Consider the following 25078-nt stretch of genomic DNA (forward strand, 5'->3'; position numbering starts at 1 on the left):
GGATATTTTTTTTAACTTTCTTTAACTTTCTATCTCCCCCTCCCTTTTGGGAGGAATCCTTAAAGTAATCTTTAAATCCTTTCATTGAATTTTAGTATTTTATTTTTCTCTAGTCTATATAAAGCATTCTTTTTATATAGTATTTATAACTTTTTATATTTCAGAGGTTACTATTTCTAAAAATATTTTTTAAATATAAAAATATTAAAAATATTTTCTCTTTTTCTCTATGCATTTTACAATCTCCATTTTCATTTTCGTTTTTCTTTGCCTTTAGTTTTCACATGGAGATTTCCCACAAATAGCTATTCATATTGGTTCTACTTTTTGATTTAAGAGGAATGTGCTCCAAATTTAAAAGGGTTGTAAATTGCCCAATGTTGGTGAGGATTTAAAGAAACAGGAATTTTCTTAGACTATTTTGAGGAAGATAAATTGGTTCAAAATAACTAAGGAAAATTAGCTTGTATATGAAGTCAAAAATATGCTTACTCTATGATCCAGTGCTTCTACCTTTAGGTAAAAACCCCCAACAGAAATGCTCGCACATGGGCATGAAGAGATACATGCAAGACTATCCTAAGTATCAGTTTTCATACTATGTAGATAATAGAAACAATAGAGATGTCCATCAATAGTAAAATTGATAAAAACTCGGTTTTACAATTAAACATTTTATTGCATCGAAAAATCTGGACTATAGTTACCTTCAACAGCATGGATGATAGACATTTCGTACATACAACTAATTTGTAGATAAATCTCACAAGTATAATGTTAAAAAGTAATACATAATATCTATTAATTGTAGACTGGATACATTAAATCATGCTATTGTCATCCAAGAATATTATATAGCAGTAAAAAAAATGAACTCCAGATGTTTCCAAATTTATAGGTTAATCTCTCAAACATAATGTTGAGGGGAAAAGCCAGCAAAAAAGAATATATATTTTTTATATATTCATTTAGGTAAGGATTCAAAACAGGTAAAACTAAATTATGTTGTTAAAATACAGAATTGTAGTTATATTTGAGAGGAGGAGGGAAGATTTGTCTTTGGGAAGACTTTATGGGGTTGGTTTCTGGATTGCTGAAAGTGTTTTATTTTTTGACTTATCTGGTGGCTACATAAGTGTTCACTATGTGTTATTTCATTGAGTATATTTCATTTATGTTTTAGGAACTGTTCTGTATGTGTCTTAGGCTTTGCAATAAAATAGTTTTTAAAAAAGGAGGCACTGAAAAAGACATTTGGAAATTCTATGTGCATGGTCAAAAGTGGACAACTTGTAGCCTTCACTGAAGATCTAATGCCCTCTCTGCCTTAATTCAATTCTTCCAGAGAACAATCTACCAATCACTTGCCCAAGGCAGTATTTGCCTGGCTGCCAGCATTCCTAAAGCAGAATGCAAAAAAGAATTGGGGGTCTTATCAATCAGTATGCTAATTTTAACTCACTTTGCCTATTTTCAGAAGGGTGCCTTCCCCACCCTAGTCCTCCCTGTGTTTGAAAAGTCCATGGTTTAATTTCTCCACCACATAAATCCTGTTTATGGACAGAGAATGTCTGTGGATATAACTATGAATAATACACATTTCCAAACAAACGCCTTGTTTTCAGCTCTTCCCTCATTGGGAGAATGAATTACCACTATTTCCCAAGCCTTGCTGGTGTTCTGTGTTATGAAATGCCTTGTTTCTCGTTTGCATACTCCAACCCCTGCTGTGTGTACTGGCCATTCAGATTTTTTACATCCTCTTTTCTTCTGTCCATATTTCATCTTCTGTGTTCTGTTCATGTTTGTTTCCATTTTCTTTTTTCTTTTTTTTTTGTCTTTATGGGTTAAATTTATATGGTTGAATTGTGTCTACCCAAGATTCATATGTTGAGTCCTAACCCAGGACCTCAGAATGTGATCTTACTTGGAGATAGGGTCTTTACAGAGGTAATCAAGTTAAAATAAGGCCATTCGGGAGGCTCTGAGCTGATGCGACTAGCATCCTCATTAAAAAAAATGTGGACACAGAGACATGCAGAGGGAGGATACGATGTGAAAGGACACAGAGGAGACAGCTATCGACAAGCCAAGGAGAGAGGCCTAGAACAGATCCTTCGCTCGAAGTCCTCGAAAGGAACTATCCTGTCGACACCCTGATTTGGACTTACAGTCTCCAGAACTATGAGACAATAAATTTTTGCTCTTTCAGTCCCCCAGTCTATGATACTTTATGGTATCCCTAGCAAATTAATACAGTGACTTAAATTATTTTCCATCGTTATTGTAGCATTTTAGGAAGGAACAGAGAAAACCAATATTTAACAGGAAGTTCTGAGAGGCATTTTACATGATTTTACTTAATATAGGTGCCACTATACATGGTACAATTTTGGCCTTTGGAGCCACGCTTCTTTTGCTCAGGCCCACTTCCATGTCTGGAGGTGTACTTTCTCTTCTAATAAAGCTTTTCTTTTCTGCTGCAAAAAATAATAATAAATAAATAAACAAACAAATGAACAATAAAATTTCTGTAAAGAATAGAGGATCTGAATTCAGGTGTGCTCCATTCAAACCTTAGGCTCTCAATTACTGCACTAAACCTCTCTGAGCTTCTGTTTCCTCACCATGAGATGACATGGATCTTGTTTATGAATTTTAAAAGGACAAAATAAAAGTGGCAGCGAAAGTGCTGTGTTTATTGTCAGATAAATCAGTGAAAATTATGCTTCTTATTATTTAATACAGGAAAGAAGGAAGAAGCGCTGATATTTGTTGAGTTCTTTTTAAAAAATAATTAATTAATTAATTTTTATGGTGATATTGGTTAATTAACCCAATAAGTTTCAGCTGTACATCTTAACAGTAAGGCATATATATATTTACCCTGTGTGTTCACCTCCCATAGTTAGATTTCTTTCTGTCACCACATATTTGACCCCTTTACCCCGTCTACCTCCCCTCTCCTCCCCCACCTCCTACCTTCTGGTAACCATTAGTTTATTGTCCATGTGCATGAGTCTCTGTTTGTTTGCCCTGTTCATTCGTTGCTTACTTAGAGTCCAATTTTGATCCTCGAAAAGCCCTAAAGATTCTTATTATCATTTTAGAGAACTCAGGCTCAACAACTGAATAATTTATCTTAGATTGTAATGTCAGAAAGGGGGCAAAGTGGGTTGCAATGAAAATTTGGATGCCACCTTCATCATACTCATTCAGTTAATGCCCTGCAAGGAGAACCATGTCACACAGACAGAGTGATTCAGATCTAGAGGTACTCCAGAGACGAGGCGGCCCCACTGTCTTAAAGCACCTTCAGGGCTCTTATTTTGGTTTGTATGATTGCACTGATCCAATGAGATTCAGACTTAGGTACTTTGGTACTCAACGTGCAGTTGGTCCTTGGATTCATAGCAACAGCATCACCTGGGAGCAAAGTCTCTGCCCTCTCTCCAGACTTCCTGAATCAGAATCTGCATTCAAACAAGATTTTCAGGTGATTTGTATGCACAAAGAAGTTAGAGAAACACTTAGAGTAACATTAGGAGGCTAGAGGGCTGAATTAATATCAACGGAACCCTGTTCTGCAGGAGACTGACCTCTTTTCTTTTTGCTCATTGTCAATTCTCAGTGGTTTCCTGTTTTCAGATCTGACTCTGGTGTTTCTCATTCATTATATTACTCTCTTTTACCAATTCGCTCAGTGAAATACTCAAATCTATGTGTGGCTGATCTTGAAAAAGTCCTTTTATGAGTACCCTCTGGACTGTGGGCCTTTCTAGTCACCCAGGCTCATTCTTTCTCTTCTATTTCTCTCAGTGTCGTTAACTTATCATGAATAATTTAGAATCTCCCTTTCAGCACACCACTTACAGTGTATATGAAAGTTTCCATTTCCTCAAACTCAGCAGTCAACTCTTCCTCATTAATGAAACTCCTCCTAGGGAAGAGAGAACCTACGGTTCTCCCCTAGGAGGAGTTTTTAAAAACAATTATTTACAAACTGGAACAGAGTTTGATATCCCTGTTTAAGTTCTCGTTTCTTTTCTTCTATGTAATTCAGGTGTGGAATATGGTACCTGTGCCCTCAGTGTTAAATTAATTATTGTTGCAAACAGTTGAGCATTTATCTTAACTCATTTACTGGACTGTGAGATGGGACAGGCCTTAATTTATGTTTGACTTCCTGGTGAATGTTTTTGTATTGCGTAACTTGGAGTGAATGGCCTTTCATCTTCATACACATCTAACCTCTTTGAGTGTCTCGAAATGTCCTATATTCTAGCACTGCATGCCATATACCACTAAATGTCCTGTATCCCATATCAAATTCCTTCCCATTTGATAGAGTAATGGAGGTAAATTGAATGTTTTATGAGGTCAGTCTTCTTTATATCAGAGGTAGTTCAATTCTGACAAGAGAAGCTATATTTAGTGTAGGTTCTTATCTGTTGCCTGGAAGGCTACATATATTCAAAATAAACCTTTGAATCTTCTGAGCTTTAAAAGCCCTCGCATTATTTCTTCTGTCTGAAGAATAAAAGAGGCAATGCTGACTGGGTTAGAAAGAAAATGAATGAATATACAAAGGGTCTTCAGGGATAGTGGAAGACTCATCTTATTTAATAAAGAAATCATTATTTAGTGCCTTAGTAGTGGTCTCCAGCCTACCTCCAAAAATAATATTTTATTAATGGAATTAAAAACATATGGTATTTAAATTTCCCCATTGCACAACCCTCCTCAGTTCAATTTCCGTGCCTCATATACAGTGTTGTTTGAAAATTCTGTGAGAAAGGATCTGGAACACACAGAACAAGGCTGAAGATTTATAAGGCTTTGCAGTCCTTTGAAAAAAGAATCTGATGTTTGTGAAACATCTTAAAGTTTTACTTTTATGCTCTTCTCCAAAGCTTGTTTTAGGAAATTACATCTTAAAAATTCAGTCCAAATACAAAAGTGAAATCCTTTCTCTTTGAAATTGTATAATGAAAACCTGGCACAGTTTCATCAAAAGAAAATACCAGAGGCAGGAACAGAGAGAAGAGGTTGGATTTGGCAGAAATAAAGTTCGTGAAAAGAAGTCCTGGTCTTTGGGTCTTGGTTGGGAGTTTGATTCGCTGAACTTGGTCTTAAACAAAATTGTAAGCTCCTAAAGTCTGTAAGGTCCAGCACATCTGTCATCCTTTCCCTTCCATTTTGAACTTTCTTAGGCCCTCTCCTGCCCAGAACCTCTCCTTCCATTCTCCGCCCCTTCTCTACCTTTTGATTCCAGACCTTACTTTCTTCATCACTGTCCCCACCTTGGGATGGCGTGGCCTCACCCAAAATCAAAAAAAAAAAAAAAAAAAAAAAAAAAAAAAAAAAAAGAGAGAGAGAGAGAGAGAGAGAGAATCAGTTTTAACTTTTTGCAGAACACCCAGATTTCTTTCTGAGCTAAAATTTCACATTTCCAACTGGGAACGTAGTTCCTCTGAGGAAATCTCTGACACTTTGCTTCTGGTGGAAATATGAAATTTTGTGAATTTGCCACAGGCAACACTTGCTGTTTCTGCAAAGCCTAAGCATCTCTATTTTTTCTTTTCTTTTCTTTTCTTTTTTTTTTTGCAGTCCAAAACCAATGTTCATGATATTTTTCCAGTCAAAAAATACCTACAAGTTTTTTTTTTCATTGTGATGTTGCAAATGTTTCTTAAACAGCAAAACTTTTGGAGGACCCTTTTCAAATGTCATCCTTTCTTTCTGACTTGTAAGGCAGCAGGCAGAAGGGGCTCCCTTCTATATATAGTGAGCACTTAGTCTGTGCAAAGCATTGGTCTCAGTGGACATTATTTCTTAAAGCCCCACATGCCACTTATCTTTTATGTTTGGAAGAATGGTTCATGTGTTTTCCTGAATTCTCTTCCTAGCTAGCTGATGATCTTTTATTTATTTGTTTGTTTATTTGTTTATTTATTTATTTACTTATTTATTTTTTAAGATCTTTTTCAAGAATTGCAGAAAATGCATTATACTGACCTGATAACTTTAGAGCCAGTTACAGTATGGTCAGAGCTTTAGGGTGTCTGCTTGTTAACCCTGGTCTTCGTGAGCATCTTAGGGCACCCTAGAACCCCCAGCAAGAAGAGGTCAAGCCATGGATTATTGTTGGCCCTAAAATGTGCCACATGCCTTTCAGGCACACTCATCACAAACTCTGAAACACTGATTTAGCATAGGTTTCACTTGAAGGTTTGGTTTAGCTTCATACTTAAGCAGCATAGCCTCCTTTCCCACCTCTACCAAATGTTTCTCTATCCAAGTTTCCCTTCATTCCAATTTGAAATGTTTACAATGCAAATACCATGGGAAGAGGTACCATAATGTGAATAACTATCATTTGTCAGGATCAGTCTGTGCAAGTCTAGTCACTCCTAGTTACTCCATAGCAACTCCCTGTAGTGCGTATGATGACCCATCATCCCCATTTCAGGTAAAATGAGGCTCAGTGAGGTAACTAGCTTGCTCCAAATCACACGTGGTAACATGGCAGAGCTGGGATTCAAATATAGGCCATTCTGGTACTAGCACTGCAATGCCAGTGTTTCTAAATCGTGACTTCATTTCTCTACGGTATACATAACTTATGGATATTTCAAAATCCAATTTTGAAGGGATTTTGGATAGGGGGAAAGGCAAAAGAATGAGGGAACTACATTACCAAAGAGAGTGGAGACGCACAATTAAAAAGAAAGGGTCCAGGAAAGAAAGGCTTTCTGGTCAGCATTGTTCACTAGAATGATCCATGGCATAAGTCCAAGTCTTGTATCTTACTTGTTAAGATCATCTGCCAATTATCCAGGTGAATGGGCAAATGGCATAGCAAATCCAATAGAAATGGTTAGGTACATTCATTACATTCCCTTTTCTAGGATCCTTCACTCATCTTTCCTGTCTTCTAGAAGACTCAGAGATGACAAAAAATGTATTTCTGTTAAGTTGTCTATCGTGATAGTTCAACACCCGAATGGTATGACAAAGGAACGAATAGGAAACATCAGAGCAGCCCCTGATTTACAAACTCATTTGTCATGCCAATTAATAGAAACTCTCATGACTATGATGTTAAAAAATGTATTTATAGTCGAATTATAGCTCATTGGTGGGAAAACTTTCCAAGAATATCTGTGTGTGTTGTATTTATATTTATGCATAGGGTGAGATCCAGAGGTAGTTCTGTTTGCTTTCCATTCCTGAGGTGAAATAGGTTCATCTCAACCTTCATCTTGATTCTTTGGCATTTACTTCCATGTAGTTCTTTCTGCTTCCTCCGCTTCACACCCAGCACTCGCCAGTTTCCCATCTCTGAGCAACAATGCTCTCATTAAAGTTACTATTTGACATCGCCATTCTCTGTTGATATTCTTGGAAGCTGTTTGAGCGATGTTTGTACAGCTAGTACTCTGTATCTTCCAATCAAGAGAGGCTGGGGAATATGCTAATGAGCTTTCTACACAAATCCAGAGAACATGCCCAGGTAAGGATTACGTGGCTTGAATCTCTATTTTTACTTCTTTTTGACATAAGTTCTCTAACCAGGCAAATGTGTCAATTTGGGTACCATCAATGTCAGCAATATACTTTCCTTGCATTTTGGATTTTATTTTCAAATATTTTGCCAGAGGCAATTAAAGCAGAGCTTTGTTTTGGACACACTGGAGGGTTCTGGCCAAATTCTGCAGGATGAGAGTGCCAGGCCCAGAGTTCCCAACCAAATTTATTTCTAAAGACAAACAACAACTAGGCATACAAAATGCTCCCTAGAGGAGTGCCTGCCACGTAACCGTCAGGCAGAACATAGCAGAGCACATCCACCAGCCTGGAGAGCTTTCAGATTCTCCTGCACCTGTGTGCTCACTGAAGTCAGGAGTGAGGGGTGGTGAGAGATCAGAAACTGTGTGGCAAAGATAGCACTAGAGTAAGGGGATGAGATAGCATGATTGAGAGACACCGGGGCAGGAGTTGGGGACATGAGGCAAGGCTGTAATATCAACTACAAGGCTTATTATGATAAAATGGTGTCTTTTAAACTCTACCATAAAGACAAAACTATTTAGTATGGCATAGCCTCTTTACTTGACTCTCTAAAACATTTCACACGCCTACCTGTCTCTAGTCTTTTCACGAACCTCCAGTCTCATCTTGTCTACTCCCCAGCGTGAATCTTATGTCCCAGTTGTACTGAACAGCTTGCAGTGCTTCTGTGTCCTTTGCTTAGAATGCCCTTGGGATCTCCTGTTTCCTCTAATACTCTACATAGTTGCACTTCTCCACTTCTTCCTCATTTATTAACACGCATTATGGCAAAAACTAAAATACTTATCTTCACATACTACCTTGCTAATAGGTGACTGACCTATTTCTGGCAACTGAAATATAGGAGTTTCTAGATAGAGCTTCTGGGAAAACTTTTTTTTTTTTAAATTAAAGTATAGTTGACAAACAATACTGTATTAGTTTTAGGTGTACAGCATAGTGATTCTACATTTATATACTTTACAATGTGATCATCATAATTCTAGTAACCATCTGTCACCATACAGAATTATTAATATTATTGACTGTATCCTGTGCTGTACATTACATCCCCATGACCCTTTTATTTTCTACCGGAAGTTTATACCTCATTTCTTTTACCTTTTTCATTCAACTCCAAACCCCTTCCCTCTGGCAGCCATCAGCTTGTTCTAACTCTGTGAGTGTTTTTTGTTTGTTTGTTTATTTTTTTAGTTTCCACATATAAGTCAAGTCATACATTATTTGTCTTTCTCTGTCTTACTTATTTTACTTAGCATACTATACCATCTAGATCTGTTGATGTTGTCAAATGGTAAGACTTTATTCTTTTTTATTGCCGGGTAATATTCCATTGTGTGTGTGTGTGTGTGTGTGTGTGTGTGTGTGTGTGTATTTTCTTCATTCATCTATTGATTGCGTCCATATCTTGGCAATTGTAAATAATACTGTAATAGACATAGGAGTACATAGGTCGTTTCGAGCTAGTGTTTTTGTTTTCTTCAGATAAATGCCCAGAAGTGAAATTATTGGGTTATATAGTAGTTATATTTTTAATTTTTTGAAGAACCTCCTTTCTGTTTTCCATAGTGGCTGCACCAGTTTACAATTCCTCAAACCAAGCATGAGGGTTTCTATTCTCCACATCTCCACCAACACTTGTTATTGATTGACTTTTTGGTAATAGCCATTCTGACAGGTGTGAGGTAATATTACATTGTGATTGTGACTTGTATTTCCCTGATGATTAGTGATTTAAGCATTTTTACATATGTCTGTGGGCCATCTGTATGCTTCCAAGAAGTGTCTATTCAGGTCTTCTACCTATTTTTAATTAGATTTTTGTTTTTTTTTTTTTTTTTTTTTTTAAATGGAATGCTTCCCTTTGGTCTTTGTCTTATTTTTTCATGAGGATGAAACTCATATTTAAAGGATAATGGAGGAAGAAGACTTAAAAAACCTGGGTCCCTGATTCTATGATTGAGACATAGAGTCAGCCCTGAGCTAACTATCCCCAGATTTCTTGTTAAATTAGGCAAATAAATTGCTTCCTCTTAAAGTTATTGCCAATTTGGGTTTGGGTTACTTGCTGCCAAATATGTTTCTGACCAATCATGTACCTATCATTATGTTTTCAATTGCTACTTATTCTTTGGTTCTGTAACTATCTGTGAACAGTCTGAGATAATGGATTATATGCTTTATTCATTTATTTTTTCAGCATCGAGCATGCTCTATAGCACAGAGCAGGAGCTCAAAACATCTTTTTTGAATTTGAGATTTGTAATGTTACTACAAAAGCCAATTTTCTCTTTGCTTATGATCACAACTACAATCTTTATTAATATTATATGCACATCCATAAAACTCATAACTCTCAAGTATCTGAGAATAACTGACTGCATTAAGATATGAGTTTAAAATCATGAGATTGATTTTTATGTGTGGTTTTTGTTATCTGACTCAGTTTCATATAAAACCTCTTACTATTCAATTTAAAGAGTAAATATTGACGGAAATCACAATAAATGAAAAATAAGATTGTGTATTTATCTTAGAAAATTACCTTGAATTTGGATTTTGGGGGAAACTTTGAATAAACTTAATTTTAAACTTTATATAAGGTGTTGATAACAGCCACCTCTCCTAAAACAAAACAAAACAAAACAAAACAAAACAAAACAAAACAAAACACCTAAATAAGTGATTGCAGTTTCTGTTTGTTGTTTATACACTCACACATGATATAAAACCTTGAGCCATGTTTTGGGTTTGTTTTCTTTAATCAGAACTAGCAACCTTGAGGCATAATTTCTTTTAAGACAAGGATTTCTCCGTTTAGCTAGAAGCAAAAATAGCCTCACAATTCTCACTTGCAAGTCTTCATCACACTGGACATCATTGACTCTCACAGCATGATCATGAAGGGCATACTCGTGGGGTTGGTAAGAAGATCCACTCTCAGTGAGGCCTCTAATCAGGTCATTTCTTCCGTTCAAGTTCACTCTCAGGCAGAGCACATGGAGCAATCTGCAGCCACCAGAGCCCAGAGTATGCTGATCTCTACAGCAAGAGCCCAAGTAGAGGGAGTTCAGGTAAGAGGCACTGCTCTGGCACTACTCAGGCATTTTCAGTGCTAACTCCTCAATAATCAAGGATTGTACATTGAGTAAGTGCATAAGCAAAGACTCGTATTTAGTAATAGGCCTCAACATAAGAAATTGGCATCTCAACAGTGATCAGAGCTCACTTGAGACAAGGATAAGAAACACACAGGTTGAATCAATAGAGAGACAATTACCCTGGCCGTGGTCCCTGAGTATGATGAGCTGCAATCCGATGTTCGAATCTATTCTAAAGCTTTTTAGGTCATTGTATAACAAGTGCATATAATTAGCCTTACATTTCTCATTACAGAATGAGAGATTGTCATTCTCGATGAAGCCTTTAGTTATATTAAAAAAAATCATTTTAGGTTCTTTGTATAGATACCTGGACCAAATAACTCCTACATGATAATTAGCACCAAGATATAAGTGTGTAGAGTGGGTCAAATCAGGTGAAGAGGCCATCTTGCACAAATATGTTTTCATGAAGCCCATTTTTTCTAGATATGCTACAAATTAATGTAAATATTATTGAGATATATATATATTATTTTCTTCTAGCTATTACCCTTGGTTATAATACATAATAGCTCTGAAAATTCGTGGTACTCTTAAAATTGTCGATGATTTCCTATTTGCAGAAGTACTTGAAACATGATTCATGGCTTTATTTCTTATACACAGTATTGCTAAAGATCATTTATTATAGATCTGATTACAGATTGATTGATTTTATCTTTCTACTGGGGAAATAACCATCATCCTTGAAGGTTGGAAAGATATCTGGTGGTTACAGATTCAGAGTTGAAAAATCACATGCTTATTTTGGAGTGTATTAGACAATTATTTATTTTTATACAAGGAGTTATGAAGTGGGTTTTACCGGTTAGTTCCATTGACTTTTGGAGGAAATAATAGAGCATTCAGGCCCATCTCTGTCCATATGCCATTGGTTCGTTCTTTTAAGGGACATGGTGGACCTAGCAGTCCAATCACATGTGTCGTTCAGTAGCTGCCTGTGCTTCTCTTCCTAGCTCCCACCTTTCTGGTGGAGGTCGTGGGGCTGCAGAGCTGTCGCCTTGGAGCTCCCTCAGGACTTGGGCCCTTTGAGCTCAAGTGTATCTCTCTCTTACTTTATTTCTTTTTAGGCAACCCTTTTGAAACTCCCCCTTTAGCAAATTCCTTCTTTATTTTTATTCCTGTGCCTTCAGGGTGGCTTATGATGTCTTAATTAACGTTTTTATCTAGTCACTATTGTGACTCCTTTCCAGGGCAATGGTAGGAGGGGAACTTTATAAATAAAGTGATTATTCCCTCAAAATCAAATCAGGCAGGATTTAGCTTCCCTTGTGTGGGTCTGCTGCTCCCTGAGAGGCATCCTCCAGCTGAAATCTGCATCACCAGCATTTCCTCACACGTGTGTGTGTGTGTGTGGGAGGGGTCAAATCACACAACCTGTTTACTTGAGTTGGTTGGCATTGTTGGGTTGCTGGTGGGTGGCATCGCAGCTGTTGTCTGGAAGCTGCCACAGCAGGAAAGCAACCACACAAAACAATAAAGAACAAACTGTACCAAAGTGGGAGAAAAATGGTATAACTGACAGAACTATTCAGCAGCAGAAATAGCCCTGGGACCTGGTCACCAACAAGCCACCTCATTTGGAGAGTGTCTGGGGATAGTATGGCCTCCTGATTTTCTTTAATTTCTGCCACAGCAAGTTGTCAAATGGCATCAGGTAAAGAGGATGCACTGATTCCTAGCTTCTCTTCTTCCTGACAAATACACTTAGTGTCCCGTGTATCTCATGCACAGGGATAAAGATTCCAAGCCTGGGGCTGCGAATGTTGAATGTGCAAACTGCATTTGGAGAAATCACATATTTCCTTTGCTTTATTTTAGAGCTGTGAAAATAATCCCAGCATTAGCAATCATCACTTAAAGGAGGGAGGAGAAGACTTATGTCATTGGATGTTTGCTACATAATTGAGTTTGGTTTTTAATTACAAAGAAGGGTCATATGGCAGGGAAGTAACTGTCACTGCAGTGCCCCCTTCTCCATTGAGTCCTGCCATTTTTGGCAAACACTACATCTAGTACAAAAGCTCTGGCTGAGTTATTAATCATGTTTGTCGGGCAAGCTACAATAATCTGCTGCCTGGATACGAGGCCAAGTATGGAGTTGCTGGCAGGATATGATGATAAAACACTTGATACCTCTCACTCTTAGACTTCGCCAGGGATTAATTTTTTTTTAGCCCCATTTAATTAAAGGGGGGTAATAATAAAGGAAGTGATTTCAATGATGTCTCATGCTCTCAGCTGTCACGTTCTTGGTTACAAAGAAATGGACAACATGAAGGCTGGCAGTGCTATTTGAATGTAGGGCACATGGGCTGTGGACTGCAGGAGAGAGAAGGACCCAGGGCTCCTGCAGACAAGGGAATGCAGAATTGCACTTTCACATCCAGCCAAAAGCTCTAGTACTTTTCCTATAATTTATGTTTCCTTTTTAAGAGGGCTTCTGATAGTCCATCAAATTTTACCAATTAAGTAGAGGGAGAAGAGTTACCAATTACTCATTGATCATTAGAGGTGGCCCTTAAGATAGAATCGAAGTTGTTTTTTAAAAAATATTTAAAATTTTTTTCAATTACATTTGACATACATACAATATTATATTAGTTCGAAGTATACAACACAGTGGTTAACATTTATATAACTTATGAAGTGATCACTCCAATAAATCCGGTGCCCACCTGACACTATGAATTGTAATTATAATACTAGTGACTATACTCCCCATGCTATACTCTACATCCTCATGACTATTTTGTAACTACCAATTTGTACCTCTTAATCCCCTCCCCCTTCACCAACTTCCCCAAACCCCCCAATCCAACAACCATCAAAATACTCTCTATCGATGAGCTTATTTCTGTTTTGTTTGTTTTGTTTATCCTGTTCTCTAGATTCCGCCAATAAGTGAAATCATATGGCATTTGTCTTTCTCTGTCTGACCCTCTAGGTCCATCCATATTTTGGCAGATGGCAAGATTTCATTCTTTTTTTTTATGGCTGAGTAATATTCCATTGTATATATGTACCACCTCTTTATTCATTCATCCATTAATGGACACCCAGGTTGCCTCCATATCTTGGTTATTGTAAGTAATGCTGCAATGAACGTATGTTCAGGAAACACATGTCCCTTTGAAGTAGTGTTTTGAGTTCCTTGAGATAAAACCCAAGAGTGGGAAGACTGGGTCCTGCCTTATCTCTTGTGATAGCCTTTGTTTTAAAATCTGTTTTGTCTGGTGTAAGTATTGCAATGTCAGATTTTTCCCCCATTTTAATGATAAATCTTTTTCTATCTCTTTACTGTGGGTGTCTTTTCATCCAAAGTGAGTCTCATTTGGTACATATTTAAGGTTTTGTTTTCTTAACCATTTAGCAACCTATGGCTTTTGAATGGAGCATTTAATCAAAGTCCTTACCTGTTCTTATCTTTTGGGAAACTCTGAAATCTGATAAGAGCAGGCTACTATAACTTCCATGGAATTAAAGATTAAATAATAATCATCAATTAAGTTACTTTCAGGACTGAGTATTTGAGAGGTCTTTTCCCCTAGAGAGAAAGGTCTTAACTCTCATGAAATGACCTTACATGTTTCATAGCATTCAAGAGGTTACTTCTTTCAACAGAAATAACATTTCTCAAAGTTATGTTTTTTGAAATGCTGATTCTGTGGGTGTCAAGGACTCAGTGAGAAAGAAGTTTGGAAAATGGCAAATGAAATAACATTTTGGAATCTTTAATGTGCTACCTAGCATTTTGAGTCTCAAAAATGGAGATACATGATGAGTATCTGATGAAACAGAGTATATTTTATAGGTTACACTTCAGGTAAAATTGTTCTACAGAATGAATGCAATAAAGCCTTAAAACACCTTTCTTCTTGTTCCTCACAGTCCAAAAATTTTAATTCTTTCTGGAATTGAGACTTCTACTCTTCTTTCTTACCTTTACCTATAGTTCAAATATCTTACATTCATCTATAATTAAATGTCTAATATAATCTTTGACTCATACCATCCAGATAATGTGACACTTGGCATTTTTTGGCTGTTTAGCATCTGAATTCACTTACAGACTTTGGGAATCTCCCACTGTGTGTCTATGAGATGCTAGGAAATCTCTCCTGTTTAATGGCAGAGAGATATGGGCATATGACTGAAGCTTAGCCAGTTGGATGTTTCTGTCTTGGAAGAGTGAATCTTGAATGAGTAGCATGAGGAGAAAGGATGGGTAAAACTGGAATTGGGACAGCATCTTTCTGTGGTGATACTATAAACATCCTCAGTAGTGGCCAATCTCTGGTTCTTGCTTGTTTCTAAGTGGGATCATCCTGAATCTTATGCCCACATTTTTCAATAAATACCCTTTTTTAATTCAGACAGCACAGTGTTTTCTTTTACATACAAACAAAAACTGACTGGTCGAGAACTCAAACTAGCTATAGGTATCTGAAATCTTTCATCCAGACAAATGCAGTAGAAAAAGGTATCATTTGCTTTAATGCCTTGTCTTGTTTAAGGACACTGAGTCTATTTGAGCTCTCTTAGCAGGAGTATATGTGAAGTGTTATTGGGTGTTTATTGATTATTTATTTTTTCCTCCTGGGTCTTGAACTTCAACTGGAAAAGGCCCATAACTAGCATGGAATCCTCCAATTCTTGATTTAGCAATAAATCTACAAATCAGAAAAGAAAAGAGACTGTGCACAACATATAGATTGCTGTGTATGCCCATGGTTGATTTATGTTCTGGGCAGTGGCCTGAGTGAGGAGACCTGGATTCCATGCCCGGCTCTCTCTTTCTCTCATGTTACTTCTCTGGGTAAGGAAGCATGATTTGAAAATGAACTCATTATTTCAGCAATGTTGGAATTTTTATAGCTAAACAAAAGTTCACTGGTATAGTTGATTTTAGGCAAATTAAAGCTCAATTTCTAGAAAAGGAAATTAAAGGTGTAAATTAAATTAAAAATTAAAGATGTTACAGAGCTTCATTCCTAAAAGGAGAGGTAGACCAGGTGATTGTTTTGCAAATTGGATTTTGCTGAGCCCTTCTGAGATAATGTCTCCGGGGCAGCTTGGAGATGGGGGTGGCAGGTTAGATTTTGGGCACAGTTTCAGGTCTGTCCCACAACTTCAACCAAGGCAGCATTTCTTATTGTGTTGTATTTGGATACTAAAGCTCTTGTTAAAGCTTTCTTTGAACAAAAGTTAGAAAACCATCATGTAGGAATGGTTGCAGAGTGAAGGGAGAAAAAGAGAGAAGCCAAAATAATAATAAGTGCTTAGAATTTTGTTTCAAGTTATATATTTGTTTTTAACGTAAACATACATATTTTCTTATTCTGTATGGTTTATTGGCTCTACTTATCACAAATTTCAACTCTTGATACAGCCTCACAAGTCGATTTTCAGAGATCAATTGTCTCATAAAAATTCTGGGTAATTGAGTGTCAGTGCACACATACTCTAGGCTTAGCTTCATTGTTACCTCCTCCCAATAGCCTGCCTTAATTTCCCAAGATACATAGTTCAGCTCTGTATTCCGTAACATTGATGCATACCTCTCTACTGGTTTTTCTCCTGCTTACTGGTGTGTCTGAATCCTCCTGTCTAGAGTATAAGTTCTCCGAGGGCAGGGACTATGCCTATCAGATTCCTGGTACTTCCACAGCAATTAGCACAGGGGAGCCCAGTGCCTACACTCTAGCCTGTGTGTTAGATATTTGCTGAGTGTTTGCTTCTCCTATCCCTAAGTCACATTGGAAATGAAAAATAAGGTTTAGACAAGGTCTACCTAGTATTACATAATCCCTGAGGTTTGTTGGTGATTGATTTTTTATTGTATTCAAGGCCAGATAAATATTGGCAAGAAGCTTTTTGGAGATATTAGAAAAAGAGTTGCCTAATCAGCCCTGGGCAGACTCTTAGTGACTCCCTTATAGCGGTGCATGCCCTCAAATGTGTCACTCAACAAGATCCTCTGCCTTATTCCCCTAAAACCCATAAACTCACACCGTTGTGGCGGCCGTTACCTCTTATCCAGTCCTTCCACATCATAGAGGAGATGGGAGTCCTGGAAAAGTTATATAACTCACCCGAGGTCACACAGATAGGCCATCCAATCGGCCTGGAACTTCAATCCAGATTTAGTGATTACACTGTACTTTTCTTAACTACCTCCCACCCCCACCCCCCACACGTAGTTTATGGAGGAGAGTTTCTTCAAAAATACTTCGCAAGTAACATTCAAGTGGCTGCTCCCTGGGGGTGTGCTAGGTGCCTAAATATCTTTAATTAAGTCTTGCTGCAGAATACTGAGTTTTGCCAGTGTCTTAACGTAAAGAACACCATTATACCCATTCCACTTTAGCTTTAGATATTAATTTTTACAAATTTCACTGTGGTTAGCAAAAAAGAACTCCTTCTTTCTCCTCTATTGGAATATGATAATGAACAACTAGTTGAACAAAACAATGGAAATATGTCAAGAACAAATTTTTACAAGTCTTGATCCATTACCTATACGTGGCTCGTTTAACTCTGGGTCGGGGTCAATAGACTTTAATGTCTTAAGTTTTAAAAATCTGAAACATTTTTATATTTTCCTTTAAAATTTTCACTCTTATTTCTAATGCTCTGCTAATCCTATAATTACAGGATTAATATAGTTTTTAAAAAACTACATTTTAGTGCCATTTGCGACGACAGGGATGGAACGTCAAGATAATCATGCTAAGCGAAATAAGCAAGACAGAAAAAGTTGAAAATCACATGATATCACTTATATGTGGGTTATAAATCTAAAAGGAACAAATAAACAAGACAAACAAACAAAGACTCATGGGCATGGACAATGGACTAGTAGTTACCAGTGGGGAGGAGGGTGGGGGCAGGTAGATGGGGTAAATGGGGTCAAATATGTGGTGACAGAAAGAAATGTAACTATGGGAGGTGAACGCAGAGTGTAAATACACACACACACACACACACACACACACCCCTTGCTGTTAAAGTATACAGCTGAAAGTTATTGGATTTTATTAACCAATACCATCATAAAAAAATTAATTTACAAACAGCAAAAAAAAACTCCCTACATTTTAGAAAAGTACTTATTATTTGTTGAGAAATTTAATATAGAATAGGAAATACAAAGAATAATGTTATATTTCAGTACTGTTACTCTTCAACTGTGCCACAATCCCTTACTTAATCATTTTTGGTTTTATTTCCAAGAAAAAAACTACAAAATTCTAAGCCTATCATTTCCTCACCATATCCTGGGAGTCTGTTCTGATTCTAGGATCAACAGGAACAGCTACTTGATTTGTGGAGATTTGTGAGTTGCACCTGGAGCCAAAAAAAAAGAGGCTTTTCGTAGATTTTATTAAAATAATAGCTTCCCTCCCCCAGTTTATGATCTACTGATGATGTGTTTTTTGTTATTCGGTGTAAAGGGTTATTTCTGTAGCAGTGCTAGTCTGATTTCAGGGCAACTCTATATAGTTCTCTTACCAAAAAAAAAAAAAAAAAAAACCCCAAAAAAAACAAAACCAAACAAACAAAAAACCTCCTTATCTCTTATAACCCTTGATATTCCCTAAACACAAACTCGTTTTATGATTAAAGAGAATGTAAATGCAGGTACTCTTGGAGTGGTAAGACATTGACAGATGTAAGGCATAAATGGAGGTTCATTTTCAAACAAGCAGTATGACATAGGGGGGCATAGCACAGGACCCTGAAACCATTGAATGTAGTCCTAAATTCTAACCCCACTTCTTACAGTATGACTTGTTATTTAATTGCCTCTTCTTCATACCCATGATTCAAAAGATGGGCTCAGGAAGTTCCGAACTGTCTTTACTATCTCTCCCTCCTGCTTCCATCCCTCAGATAGAACTGCTATATTAAAACATGAAATGCCCCAGTGGGAATGAGGGAAAACAAATCAGTCCTCTGCTCACAAATCTGCGATTGCTCTTTATTGTCTATGTAGGATACAGTTCAAGTGCAGCAGCTTGGTTGTCAAAGTCAGAATATCCCCCAGGGCTTGGTGAACCTGGGCAATCATTCTGCTATCAGTAGGATGGGGATGGGTTTACTTCACAGGGCTGGGCAGGGATTAGAGGTGGAGAGAGGTAGAGAACAGCAGGTGCTTTATATTTTCATTGTCTTATTTAATCCTCATAACAGCTGTATCTTTATGTCAATTTATAGTGGTGGGACTGAGGCTCAGTGAAAGTGAACAATGTGTTAAGGCAGCTAATAAGAACAGGGATTCAAATGTGGGTCAACTTGATCAATCAGTCATGAAGAAAATGACTGCTGGCTGAGGTTAAAAGATGTTTGGACCAGATTTAGGTAATTAGCAAAAACTGTGTCCCTCCTTGCCCCAATTCAAGTGCTCATTTACAATCCCTTCCCAACTTCTCACCTCTTCCCCTTCATTTTTGAGGGGCCCAGATGATACAGGATTGCCATGTGTTGAGATTTGTTCGACCCCACAACTGTTAGGAGCAGTCTTGCAGCAGATCTTCTACCGTCTTATCCCAGTAGTCCTATTTATTTTCATTTCCTGTCCTGTCCCTATAGGACATTTCTATTCTTGCTCATCTGTTCGCTCTCCCCAACTCTTGCCCCTGATGTTCTTTAGGGGACCAGACTACTAATTCTACCCCTACGGGCCTGTAACCTAGAACAGGGTATGGCACAGAGCACAGTACACACTGAATCACAGTTATACTGATGGACTTCCCCATGTAATGGTGTTTTCCTATTTTCTCTACCTGGACAAAGTTTAGCCAACTTTAAAGCCCAGCTTTTAATCTTTCTTTATGAAGCTTTTCCATATTTCATATAGACATTTGCCCCTAATGAATTCATCTTCTTCTGAACTCAGCTATGGAAAATCCTCAAGTAATACATTAGGCATGCTTATAATTTTGGTTGATTTACTATTTAGTTCTTATATTAAACTTTTGGGGCTATATGACTTATCTTACCACAAGATTGCACTTTTCTTTGTGGGCACATACTATTTTATACCTCAGGACACAATTCCTTGGCAAATGGAAACTCAATAAAATATTTGGTGTTGATGTTTTTCACCCATCTGTAAAATTACCTAATAGTCACACAGTGACTAATTAAAATAAGCGTGGGCTTAGTTTACTTTTTAAGTGTTAGTTTCATGTTTTGAAAAACTTCCATAAAAATCGCTGGATGATGTTGTTTTACCATTAAGCATTTTCAGTTAAATATTTTGAGTTAAAATATTGTATTTTCTGAATTGTCTTTGCTAGCGTTGCTAGATTCAATCTAGAAGGGAACCATAGTTCCTGCACAGTGCTGCAGTGAGGTAATTCTCCAATTAGCAACAACAGTAAGAAAAAAACAAAGTGACTCATCCTTGCCATGTATGAGGAGATTACAGATTCCCATTTATATAAGGCAAATGCTAAATATAGATGCACCCCATTGAGCTTTTGTATCAGAAGGGAAACAGAAAATGCAGGAAGACAGAACGAATCCAGGATGAGTGCAGGATCTGCCAAACGGAGAAACTTATATAGAGTATCTTGTCCTCCATGGTCACAAGCTTCCTTGACTGAATTCTGTCTTCTTTCTCGGATGTTTCCCAGGAAGCATTGTATGGGCTATTTAGAGGAAATGTTTTCACAAAATATCTAAACCTTATGTTTGCTGACAGGCTACAATGAGTAGGTTCTTAGTAAGAAAATTGTTTTCACACCAGAGCTTTACAATCCAACTGGCACCACTGCTTCCCATGAATCCTGAAGAACAGCTGTAAGTAGGAACCTGATTTTCTCTGAGATTTAATCCAGCCTTTGGAATAATTTTTAAAAATCTTCCATCAATATTCCACTAACTTCTGATGCTTTCGTTTGGATGGACTGACTTCTCTCAGGAAAAAATAAAAGGGAAAATCACAAAGGTGGGGGTTTGCTTTTAATGGATAGTAATATATATATAGTAAAAATCAGTTTCACCAGGTGCATTCAAACACTTTTTAAAAATGTTAATGAACATGAGTGTATGTCAGGATGTGCTGTAAAATATTACACCGATGGTAGTAATATTATTGCTATGATTAGTATGTTTCTTGAGAACATGAAGCCAAATGCACGTTGACCATCTCACTCTAAAAATGCGGCCCGTTGCTTGATTTAAACCTAGGGCTAATGGCTTCCTCTTTCCTAAGAAATCTTTTACTACCCAAGGAAGAGATACTGGGGTGTCGGTGGGCATGCATAACACCAGTGGAAAGCCAAGCCCTGGAGTATTTTGATTAGTTAGATCTCAGCAGTAAAATCTAAGTTTCTCCACTGCGTGAAAGGCAGTTCAGTTAGAAGAGATGCAATGCACTTTATGGCCCCTTCCACACTCAGGGCACCAAGGCCTGGGTCATAGTTCTTTACTATCAATTGATACTGAGAAGTTAGAGGGAAAAAAAAAACAAAAACAAAAAACAACTTTTATGGACACAGTTTCTTCCTAAATGTTAAAACTCAAGTGGAGCATTCCCCCAGGTCCCATAAATTATGTGACTGTTCATTTGTATGTTTCTTTTGTCCCTTGCAAAAATATCAATCACTAGATCTCAGTCTAGCCTGCTTAGGAAAGATAATAAGTGAATTATAGGAGGCCAATACCTCTATGTTGTTCTTTCATAAATACATAGACTATCTTGGGGACCTGAGGAAGCTTTATGATAAAACTGGATTTTTCAGAGCTTGGAAACAACCTGAGAGGATATTCAGTACAGTCACTCAATTTTACAGATGATTAACGGCTTATATTTATACAGCCAATTTTAGGTCATGTTTTTATTTACAGAATTTAATTTGAGGTAGACTGAGAAGATATAATTCTCATTTTATACAGGGAAAGTGTATTTAGGTTTCTAATGACCTAAAAACAAATAAACAAACAAAAAAAACCCCCAAGCACTGAGACTTCAGAGTAGTGTCAGAATCACCTTTAGAAGCAAGGTCTCCTGCCTTCCAGGTCAGTTCTTTCTCTATAGATGTGCTTTCCGTGCAGGGCTCAGAGTAGCACATCTCAGGCCTTCAGCTCAAAGACCAGATTTCAGCCAATCCACCTCATCATCCTCAGGTTTTTTCAGAACTCTCCAACTTATGCAAGTTTAATATCCCAGGCTACAGAGAAAAATATAAATTCCAAGCTAAAGTATGAGCTTTTTGGTAAGTCCTTTTCGATCTCTGGAAAAGGACCAGCATTACTCTGTTATATGTTGTAATGCAGAAGAAAATCCATTTCCCTGAAAGCACCTTTGAAGACTTCCTTTCAGTAGTTTAAATGGTTTTCTTGATTCATTCATCAAATATTTGTTAACAAAATAATATGTCGGTTCTATAGTTTTACTTAAATCTTTCAGACCATTCTGTCTAGAATACTTGCAAACATATTACTCCAATAAATATGCTTAGACATTCAGTAAATGTATTATAAAATTTCTCAAAAGGTATTAAATAAACGTATAGAATTGGAGTAGTCAATTACTGTAGAAATATCTTATCTTTTGCAGTTCTTGATGGAAGGCACCGTATTTCAGGTTTGTTTTTATAATCCTTCATTGTATTAGAAAAGTATTTTGCACATAGGTACTTAGTAGACATCTATTGAACTGAAATACATTACCACTTACCCAAGGAGATGTTATAGATTTAACATAACTCTGCAGCTATTTGAATGACACATCAGGGCTCAGTTCTGGTCTGCAGCTATTATCTCACTGGTTCTCAACCAGGAACAATTTTGCCTCCTAGAGGACATTTGACAATGGCTGGAGATAAAGTATTTGGTTATCACACTCAGGGGTATGGTAGGGAGCATGGAGCTGCTACTGGCATCTAACGTTTAGAGACCAGAGATGATGTAAATATCCTACATGTACAGGCAGCCCCCAACAACCATGTATTATCTATTCCCAAATGTGCCCAGATTGAGTAACTGTGGCTTAGGTGAATCTCTCACAAAAATCCTTATAGGCTTCTATTTAACCTAATGTGTTATTTTAAGGGTATTTTCAATGTTTGTTTTTCAGTAGTAGTTCATTTCATAGGAAGTCTTGAAGTCAGCATGGCCACCAAAGCCACATATACTTATATAATTTCAGATCATCACTGCCATTTAATGACTGTTACTGTGGTACATGAAAGGGTGGGGTGCAGATTTGAGAAAACCTCATGGGAAAACCAATCATTTAGTATCATTGCTAGAACTAGAGCAAATGTGTTCACTATAGATACTCTTAATTTTTGTCCTGCCTGGTGACTTGTCAGGAAACCTTGCTTATATCGGGCAGATGATAAGACCTGGGAAATGTGAATTCTGTGTTCCCGAGATGAGATGCTCAACCTAGGGTTTTTGGAAAACTTCTGTGCAGAGAACCAGAGGACATTTTGGGATGGCAACTCTAAGGTAGGTGGCCATAGGGCTGTGTGGCCTAGAAGAGATGGAGGCCATTTCGGGAGAATGATATGAGTAGATCTAACAATGATCTACCCGAAGAACAGTGACTTTGGGTTTAGATGCTGAGGAGAGGGGCAGTTTCAGCATGAAACATGAATGTGAACTCATCTGAAATGATTTATTTTGAAATAAAAGTATTTATTTATTAGCGTTTATAGAATGTATGCCTAAGGTAGGTTTTAATTGTACATAAGGGCCATCAAATGGTACTTTCCAATATCAAATAATCTCATTATGGAATAGTTGATATGAACTATATAGCTGAGTCAGGAATTCCTTGAAAACATCCAACTGTTTGTGGCCCATGCCTATATTCATGTCGCCTTGAGGCTCCCCTCTCCACCTCCCTGTTCCTCTGGGGCTTGGTGACTTATCTTTAAATACCAGCCCTATGTACACCTTTTCATTGGAGAATTTCCTGATATCCAGGAAGCATTGACCAAATCTTTAACTGAGCTCTTTTACTCTATTTAGAGGTTCTTTTTCATGTTGGCACGTTTGACTTTTGAGAAACGCACATTTTCACACATCAGTTACAAACACACCCACATGTACTGCCAACAGTTCAATTTCTGAAATGGAGCTATTTTAGTCCAGACAGAGATGCTTGAGCAAGGTTTGACTATTTTATTTCATTTGTATTTATCACTCTATGAAAAATGAGAGGAAAATTAAAAAATAAAAATGATAAGTGAAATTTTATAAACTTTATTTAGTTGAGATTAGGTTGAGATTTATTAGGTGTGTTTGCTAATAGTGTCATAACTGAAGCCTCAACTGATGCTCAATGGATTCAAGCCTGATCAATTGTGGACAAGAATACAATCATTTTTATCTATCTATCTATCTATCTATCTATCTATCTATCCATCCATCCATCTATCTATCTATCATCTATTTAATGTGTACAGCACTTGGTCTTCCTAGGTGGTCTCCTATCCAAGTAGTAACCTGGCCTGACCCTGCTTAGCTTCTGAGATCAGATGGGATTGGGCCTGTTCAGGGTAGCATGGCCGTAGACTGAACAAAATCTTAAAAACACATGAAATTCTAGATACATTGTATTTAGGATTATGTTGGTATATTTGACTAAAAACACTACATGGCACTTGCTTTAGACTTTACTATGCTTAATCGGTCACTGTGAAATCAATTTTGAAATAAACATTAGGTCAAATCAAGTATTTCATTTTTTTTCTTACAGGCCTTTCGAAGCATTAAACATGCTAATATCTGTGGTGATTCTCTAAGAAAGGATGGATATGTAGCATTTCTCAAATGTATATGACCATAACATCTTTTATTTATTTATTTTTTTGGTGGAACATATATTAACATTACAATTTAATGAAATAAATTTGGGAGACATTTTACCAGAACCTTCTCTACAGGTATTTGTTAGGACTTCCTTCCTTCTTCCCTCCCTCCCTCTCACTTTCCTCCCTCCCGCCTCCCTCATTTTCTCCCTCCCTCTCTTTATTCCCTCGTTCTCTCTCCCTCCCTCCTACCCTCTTTCTTTCCTTCTTCCTTCCTTCCTTCCTTCCTTCGTTCCTTCCTTCCTTCCTTCCTTCCTTCCTTCCTTCCTTCCTTCCTTCCTTCCTTCCTGCTTCCCTCCCTCCCTCCCTCCCTCCCTTTCCCTTTCTCTTCTCAAATTTGCAAACATCCTTATAGTATATGATTTTTATTATAAAATATAGTACTTTTCCCTTCATGTATAGTTTATGGTTTTCCCCATTACAAAAAGTATAATGATTCTACTACATATTAGAAAGTTCTACTCTTCAGGTAACAGAAAGCTCTTATTTTGGTTAAGAAACTAC

General features: G+C 37.3%; 1 pseudogene; it reads right to left on the reverse strand.

The window, feature by feature from the left end:
* Window positions 1–24160: 24160 nt before the first annotated feature.
* Window positions 24161–24279, reverse strand: LOC118600521 (annotated as a pseudogene).
* Between the last annotated feature and the right edge of the window lie 799 nt (window positions 24280–25078).

This window comes from Rousettus aegyptiacus, unplaced genomic scaffold, assembly GCF_014176215.1.
Source record: "Rousettus aegyptiacus isolate mRouAeg1 unplaced genomic scaffold, mRouAeg1.p scaffold_m13_p_3, whole genome shotgun sequence".
NCBI lineage: Eukaryota > Metazoa > Chordata > Mammalia > Chiroptera > Pteropodidae > Rousettus > Rousettus aegyptiacus.